Below are 8,836 nucleotides of genomic sequence, written 5' to 3' on the forward strand. Positions count from 1 at the left end.
AAAACTATTGTTAAAATTTTGATTCAAAATTATGTTTGTAGGGGAACAAAAGTTAATTGATAATAACGACTTTAATAGTGGATTATGTTAAAAGACACATCATGCTTTAGTTGTCTTGTCTGAATGAGTAAAGATTAAATTGAAAAAGTTAATATTTATTTATTATTTCTATAAATATTTGTTATGTGTTTTTTTTTTCATATTTTTATTACTATTTAAATTTTTTCAATATTTATGTTTTTTACCTTTATTGTTATATGTGTTAACTAGGAATAACAATGCCAATTGGCCTCTTTCATTTTGATAAACCTTTCCGTAATTAAACAAAAAAGAAGTCCAACAGAGTTTGGTTTACTAAATTAGTGAATTACTTTGTTTTCTACCCGTACATGAGAGGAAACCCACCTTAAAATAGTTATATTTATTTAATTAATTTTTATTGTCTTAGCGTATCTTTAATTAAGTTGTTTATTTTATATTTTAATAATTATTGTATTATTAAATTAAGGTATTTTAGAATTTTATAATAATAGTATAAGTGAACGAGTGACTTAAATAAATCATCAGCATCAATTAGTTTTGAAATATTTTAAAAAAAAATCTTGAAGTTTTTCAAAAATTTCTTTTCAATCTATAAACTAAAAGCAATTAAATTTGAAATGATGGTTGAATTGTAACACAATATAAAAATAATGGACACAACAAAAGAATGCAGAAGAGAATGTTGGGATTCAAATAAAATGATGTATAAGTTATTCAACTTTTAAATATTTTTTTAGTGTTTAATAAAGTTTCATTTTTTGTAAGTGAATTTGGTTCTGTTTAATAACGACTTTTAAATGGTTCACATGTGTGTCATGAGTAAGTTTATTTTTCTTTAATTTTTTTTAATTTTAAATAAAATTATTCCCGTGTTAAATTAATATTGTGTTACATGACAATGTTAATATCATATGTGAAGTTAGTCTATGTAGTATCAGTACCACGTATAAGTTAATATAACTTATTTTATATTTCAATTTTCTTTAATTTTGTGTATTTCAACCTATATATTTTTTTAAATTAAACAATTCTAATTTTTAAATTTTTTAACTCCAATGAGATCACATTTAATTTTTTACAAATATTGTATTAAAATTTATATTTTTATTAAACATTTTTATTTTTAAACTAACTCTAATTATATTATTATAATATAATTATTATATATTATTATAATATAACTATTAACTGTATATTTGATTTTTCTACGTGTGTATACGGATTAATCGAGTTTAACAACTATTGTTCAAATATGTAGATAATAAATTTTAATACAACATTTCAATTTATTTTGTTACAAATATAACTATTTATAATCTTTTACGAGATCCTAGTTTAATTTTTACGTACTAAAAAATATTTAAAAATATTTATATTATAATTTAATGTAATAGTTATAAAATAATTATTTAAGACAAAGATATTATCTATATCAATAAATATATATTATTTTTTAAAATAAAATTATTTTAAAAATCAAAGTAAAATATATTTTTTAAATTTTATTTTATTAAATTACTAGGTAATTAAAATTCATAAAAAAAAATATAGTTAAAAATTAAAAAAAGTATAGAAAAAGATAATTAATAGTTTAAATATAAGTTATTGTTTAATATTATAAAAAGTAAAAAAGTAAAATAAATTTTTAGGACATGCAACTCCAAAATAAATATGAATAAAAAAAAGATAAAAGAATAAAATCATTTTATAAAAACATGTGACTGTTAAAATAAATATAGATAAAAGAATAAATTAATAATATTAAATAATTAAAAAAATCAACATTTAACAAATTTTGTCAGCAAAATAAATATGAATAGTTAATTAATTTTTTTTAACATATATTTTTTCTATTATAATAAATTAGTACACAATTTCAGATAATTTTGATTTATTGTATTGAAATCTTTATAGGAATATCTCCCAATAGTGTTAATAAGTGAAAACTAAGCTATCATTAAGTAAACTTTTGAGATTTGATTATATAATCTAAGATCTTATCTATTTGTGCATAACACTCATTCTATATTGGAGTTTAGGAAGTAGAAAAGATTTCTTTAAATTACACTTTTTCATAAAGACAAGAAATTCTCTTGTATTATTTATGTGCTATTATGTGCTATAAAAGGAGACTGAACTCTACCTAATAGACAAAAGACAAATGATGCAAACCATAAAAACAACATTGACTTGTGAAAATTTCAAAAACAAATTTTCTGAAAAAGATATTATTCGTGTTAAAATGTAAAAGAAGTTCAACTCCATGAGAAAAATCTGTTTGAGTGTAGTGCTAAATTTTAATACCTAACTTAATATCTTACATCATAACGTACTTTCATTAAAATTTAACAATAATATCTTACATACTATACAGAAAGTTCATACAAAAATAACAAAAACAGTTATAGAGAATAATAAAAGGAGAAAACATTTTATATTACTTAATTAAATCAGGCACTTAAATTATAAATGTTTAATTTAACGTATTCTTTACCACTTTAATTATAATAATTAATATTTTCTTTAATCTAACTCTACTTAATGATAAAAATTAAAAATATATGATAACTAAAACGTATAGGATCAAAAATATTATTATTATTTTATAATAATAAATTTTGATAAACTGATAAAAGTAAGTGTTCATAACTTAAAACTGACTTAAAAAATTGATAGTTTTGATTTTTCCTTTCAGTTCAACAATTTGTTTGTATTTACAGTTTGACGAGAACGTTTATTTATGTATACAATAATTATGCGTTAACTGGATAAAAATAATTTTTTATTTTATGAGAAAAAATAAAATTATAAATATATCTCTTTCCAGGGTCGAATATTAATTTTTTATGGTGTATTTTAATGTTTTTTCTTTTTAAGATAGTGTTTTTTTTTACCAACTTATTCAAAATACTTATCCACAGTACTTATTATAGGTATTTTGATGTAAAGTTATCTCAGATTTAATCAATTAAAACAATTAATATTAGAATGAATGCTTAATAATAAAATTCTGATCAATTATATCTTTCATTCATATTTTATTAAAGTTAACTTAATTATAATATATAATTATTTTTAAACCTGTAACCTATTTATATTAATGAGATGTTTAACTCATTTTATTTATTGATATTTTCAATGTACAAGCTATCAGTTACGATATTGGAGTCAATACCTGTTAGTAGATATACTATAATATCCATATAAATTTATTAGTATTATACAAAAGTTAAAAAAAAAATTAAGTGTAATAAAATTATTTATTATGATACAACGTTACGAATAAAAGATAATGTTAAATAGATATGTTGATAAAAAAGTATACAGTAAAGTCATTTAGGTCAAATGACACAACTTCGTTGGATCTAATTTAAATTTATATTATGTTAAATCAAATAAATCGAATTACATATCACTTATATATTTAAATTTAGATAATTTTTTATTAAGAGTCCAATCAAACTGTATCACAAACACTTATTAAAGATTATAAAGTAAATATTTAGAATTTTGCAACTTCTCTTAAAGTTTGGTAAATCCAAACCTAACAACATGGAAGAAGTGGTTATCTGTCTCAGTAGAAAGAAACTGATTCAAAAGATCATAAGCATTGCATTCCTCCTTGGACTCTCCATTTTGGACTACTGTAACAAAAATTAAATCATGCACATGAAATGCATCTCTCAGTTTATGTTAATGTGGCAAAATTTCAATCCAAGTGTTAGAGAGTGTTAGAGGATGACTCTAATTTCGTTACTTGATAGCAATGTGAACCAAAGTATACATTCACACAACCTATTCTCTCAACCATTTTTACATTGGTATAAAAATGCATATTCAACCGCGATAATTAGATGAATTTTGACTTCTACAATAATTTGATTGATTAATATGTCAAAAATAAATTATTGATTAATTTTTATTTTAACTGACTTTATTGAGATAACATTAATACAAACATCATCACATTTAAAATATTATCGATTTTAGAGTTTGAAACTTTAGTTAGAGTTTAAAAGGATCTAAAAACTTAAAAAGGAAAAATATATTTAAACTTCTCTTAATCTTGACTTCTAAATAAAAGGAAATTATTTAATATATTTGAATAATTAAAATAAAATCAATTCTTTTGTAACTTATTTCAAAACTTTTGATATGATATTTCAAAACTTTTGATATGATGACATACCATCTAGCTATGATCAAGTACACTTAAGAAGAATTAGAGTCATCTAAAAGGTATGTCCAAGTTCTTACTATTATGGACCATATGTGAGTTCTTAGTATAGGGTTTTTTAGGCTTAGAGATAACCTAATTTGGAGTGCATTTTATAACTGATTTCATAGTCAACATGCGCATGGAATGACTTGTTCTCCAAGGTTTAGGGTGAAGTACCTGAAAAACACTAGAAAGGAGGGTTGATTAGTGTTTATGAAAATCGTTTTTCGTAACCCTTTCGATATAGTACGTTGTAAAGCGAATGAGATATTCTTTTAAAGGCTTAGACGCTTGACTTAAAATATAAGCTTTATAAAGATCAGCGTCCTAATCAGAATAATTTCTACTACTGTGATTGTAAGAACTTCCTTTAAAAATAGAGGATTGTTTAGCTTGGAAGTTCTTATATTTTCAAATAAAAAGCTCAACTGCAAGTTTTCTAAGAGGACCGTTTAGCAAAGAGAAGAGACAATAACACAAGAGATTTTATACTGGTTCACTCTAACTGAGCTACATCTAGTCTACTCCATAGAGAGTTCCACTATAATTTTCACATGATTACAAATGAGTATTAGCGCCACTTCTGGTACTCAGCTACCTCCCTGATATTTTCTTTGAGTATTCGCACCATTCTTGGTACTCAGCTACCTCCCTGATATTTTCTTTGAGTATTCGCACCACTCTTGGTACTCAACAACTCGCTGAGATTTCCTTGAGTATTTGAACCACTCCATGTACTATACTATCATGCCTAGATTCCTAAACTCAAAAGAGTTCAGTTGTAAGTATTTTAATTCTCTTTTGAATTGCAACCGAAGATTTCTTACAAGTAGTTTAGACGAAATCTCTCAATGAGAGGGTATGAATACAATACAATACAGTCTAAACACTCACAGGTGTTTCTCTTTATGATCTTACAAAAGTAAGAGATTTTATGCTTAAACTCGAAAGTATCTTTTTCTCTTTTCTCTTCTCTTCTCTTTTCTTCAACTCAGATATAATCTTTTCTTTGAGCTCTTTTTCTCTCTTCTTTTCTCTAGGATGGATATGGCATTGGAAGTTTTGCACACTTGCTATCCTCTTTTCTATCCTCTTGATTTTCTTCGTGAGAGTTCTTCTATTTATAGGCTTGATGAATATTTGTCCATTGGACAACGTCTGTAGTTCATAGCCTTGATGTTATATTTTCTCTTTCTTCTTTTCACAACAGTCGTTATGTAAGTCAACTTTATCAGAACAGACATGTTTTTCAGTCCTTTGTTGTAGGTTGTATGATCTTTTTAAACTTTGCTTCAAGAAAGGAACATTCCATGATTATCTCTTTTGTCTCTAATTTCCACATTTGATATTTGATCTGTAGCACTATGGATGTGTGTAGAATAGCTTATTTGCAAAATTAAAGTAAATTATGCATGCAACAGATATGACCTTTCTTATCACTTTTGTTGTTTTTGAACGTTGGAAATTTAATATCATTTAATGCTTGCTCAAAACAACAAAGGGCTTTTGATTTCCTACCGTTAGGTAGCATTTTATAATTAATCTCTTTTAATTTGAAGATACCAAACATATGGATACTTCATCGTAAGATCACATGTCTGTTTCGCTCATAGTATCATCTTGATTCAACTAAACACTTCTTTTATTTTTGTCTCTTTGTAGACAAATAGCGTTTAGCTTGCTCATGCTTTCTTATGTCTTTTAAAACCTAGGTCTTTTAATTATTTTAGCCGAATACATTGTCTCGATCTGTTTCATTTTTTAGAGAAGTTAAATACCTAATTTAGGTATTTTTAGCGTTGAGCATTTAACTCAGTTCTCTCTCAGACATTTTTAGACAAGACATCATCTAGTCAAGCGTCTGGTTGTTCTAGACTAAATGTTTTTTTATTTCTTAGGACCTAAGTGTTTTTCTACGATTTTTATGTTTGAGGTTCAGGTTCTAGTTTTGTGTGTTTGGGATTTTAGTCTATGTTTTTATCCTAGGGTTGGTTTTTGATCTTTAACCCGTTTTGATGTTATTCGATTAAATTTCAAAACATGATGATCGTTTATTCATATAGACGATTTTGTCTTTAACAACTAAATGAGGGCATAAACATGCACTCATTAGCTGTTAAGGCTAGGAGGATGGATATGATTTTGTCTCTCGAAACTAAAGCTTTATGTTATTGTCTTGCATTACCAACATTCTTATAATCACATACCTCTTAGGGTTGCTAGTATGTTAGTAGTTTTCTCAAAATAGAGGGCCTTGTTTCACATGTGTTGGTTGATTTCCTTATTCTTGGCCATGTATTGTTAATCGTGAGTGAAGGTGGGGGGTGACCGAAAATGTAGTAGTAGGGAGTGAGAGTTGGGGTGTTGTTACAATAGTGGAGGAGTAGACTATTCATGACATGGGTGGTTAGTGCACCTTTAGCTGTACTAGGAAAGTTGGTTTTGGGTTCCAAAAGGGGTGCAAGGTTTGCAGTAGTTAACGTGAGAATTGGAGGGCATGTGATTACGCTTCAAAATTGGCTTTAGAGTGAGGCTTTGGTTTCACGTGAAGGTAGCCTTTAGCATGGAAATATAGGATTCAAAGTGGTTATGGGACTTGTGTGCATGTATAATTGCATGGAAGAGTAAATTGTGTTATGTGAAATGAGGAGAAAACGGTGTAGGGCAATGATGTTGACGTGAAATTTATATAGGATATAAATTATGCACGAATAGTGGTGGTGAAGTGACGTGGAGTGTAGGATAATAGTTGTATAGGTTAGGTAATGGTGGGGCCATGATGAATTTTATAAATTGTAGGAAGGAGTTTCATGAATGGGTGGAGTGCATGCTAGGACATGGGGTCCGTGAAAGTGAAAAGTGAGAGGAAACTTTTGGTTTAGTGTGGGACTCACATGGGTAGACATGTAGGATTTTAATGGGCTTTGTGGTTATAATGAAAAAGGGGTGTATTTAGTACAGAATTGACTCCTTTATGTGTTTTCATTGACTTTGTATTGTTAAGATATTCGTTGCATTATTGTCTTGAGAATGCCATTATGTGAGGAACAATTTTGTATGAGTTATGAGATATCATCTTTTTAAATGATTTCAGACTGTTGCTATGTTGTTTGAGTTTGTTCTGGATTATTGCTTTGTGTTTGGGTGTGCGTCTGAATTGTTATTAATTGGATTATGGGTGTTGTTAGGTTTGTTCTTGGATGTGGCCAAGCTATTTGGTTACATTACCAAGTTGTGTGTTGGTTGATATCTTGTCTCATTGTCTCGAGTGTTATTATGAGACAAGTTTATTGATTGTCTGTATTGTTGAATTTTAGTCCTAACTGAGATGTAAATGGGTGGTGTAATTTTAAGGTTAATGTGCGGTTGTTGGTTTAGGTCAAGACTTTTGGAGATTAAACTGAATTTCTTGTGTTGTTTTGTTACAATATAATAGTCTTTGAATGCTATGGGAAATGAGTGAACTCATATAATTGGATTGTGGGTTGGATGCATGGTAGTATGGGCTGTAAAGGCTAAATTGTGTGTGGTTAAAACTTGGTTATAATGTGGTTATGCTGTGCGAAGTTGAAGGAGGGGTTGGTTGCTATGTATTCTTTCCATACTTCATGAATCTGGGGTTGTACCTTTCCTCTTTTGAAGGGGTAGAAAGGTAGTCACCTTTCTCCTTGCATGAGGGTAGAAAGGTGTATTTCTTCGTCTTTAAGAAGTGGTGGAAGAGATGGGTCTCTTCGTACTTGAGGGCGGTAGAAGAGATTAGAATTTGAATGTTGTCCTTTCCTCTTTCGAGAGGATAGAAAAGGATGAATGTTCGCCTGTAGGATTCCAACTCATGCTAAGTTTAGTACATATGGAAACATATTAGAATTTTTACTCATAAGCCTTGAGGAGTAGGGGAGATAGGTCCGAAGTTGGATGGATGATCACTCAAAATGTCCAATTTTCGTAAACATGAATGGTGTCGTGAAGTGTGGAAGATGGCATACGCTTATATCTGAAGTTGCGATGGAGGAAGGACCACTCAAAACGTCCTATTTTGGTAAACATGAATGGTATGGAGAAGTGTGGTGGATGACATACGCTTATAGAGATGGTTGATATTAGAATATGTTATACTTGTAATTGACAAATTATATAGAGCTAATGGATGAATCATGAATTATTTTTAAGAGAATGTATGGTGTATATTATATTACTTGTTATAGTCTTACTATGTATTCATGTTGTTTGATGTGATAGCACTAGTAAATAAACAACCTTTTAACTCGCACATTACACTTCGATTTCAAAAAAAACCGAAGCATATAAAAATGTGGTGGCAATTTCGTAATTCAGGCAACACTATATGTCTCGGTTCAGTTCGAACCGATGCCTAAAGGGACATACTGTCTCGGTTCTCTGACCAATCGAGTCAAAAAACCCTACTGAATCAAACTTTTTACCTAACTGCTTTTTCGAAAGAGGTCTACTGTTTTGGTTCTCTGACCAACCGAGGCAAAAAACCCTGACAGCTTTTTCAAAATAGGCCTACTACCTCGGTTCTCATACCAACCGAGGCAAAACACCCTGACAACT

This window comes from Vigna umbellata, chromosome 1 (genome assembly GCF_029865625.1).
Source record: "Vigna umbellata cultivar VRB3 chromosome 1, Vumbellata_1.0, whole genome shotgun sequence".
Classification (NCBI taxonomy): domain Eukaryota; kingdom Viridiplantae; phylum Streptophyta; class Magnoliopsida; order Fabales; family Fabaceae; genus Vigna; species Vigna umbellata.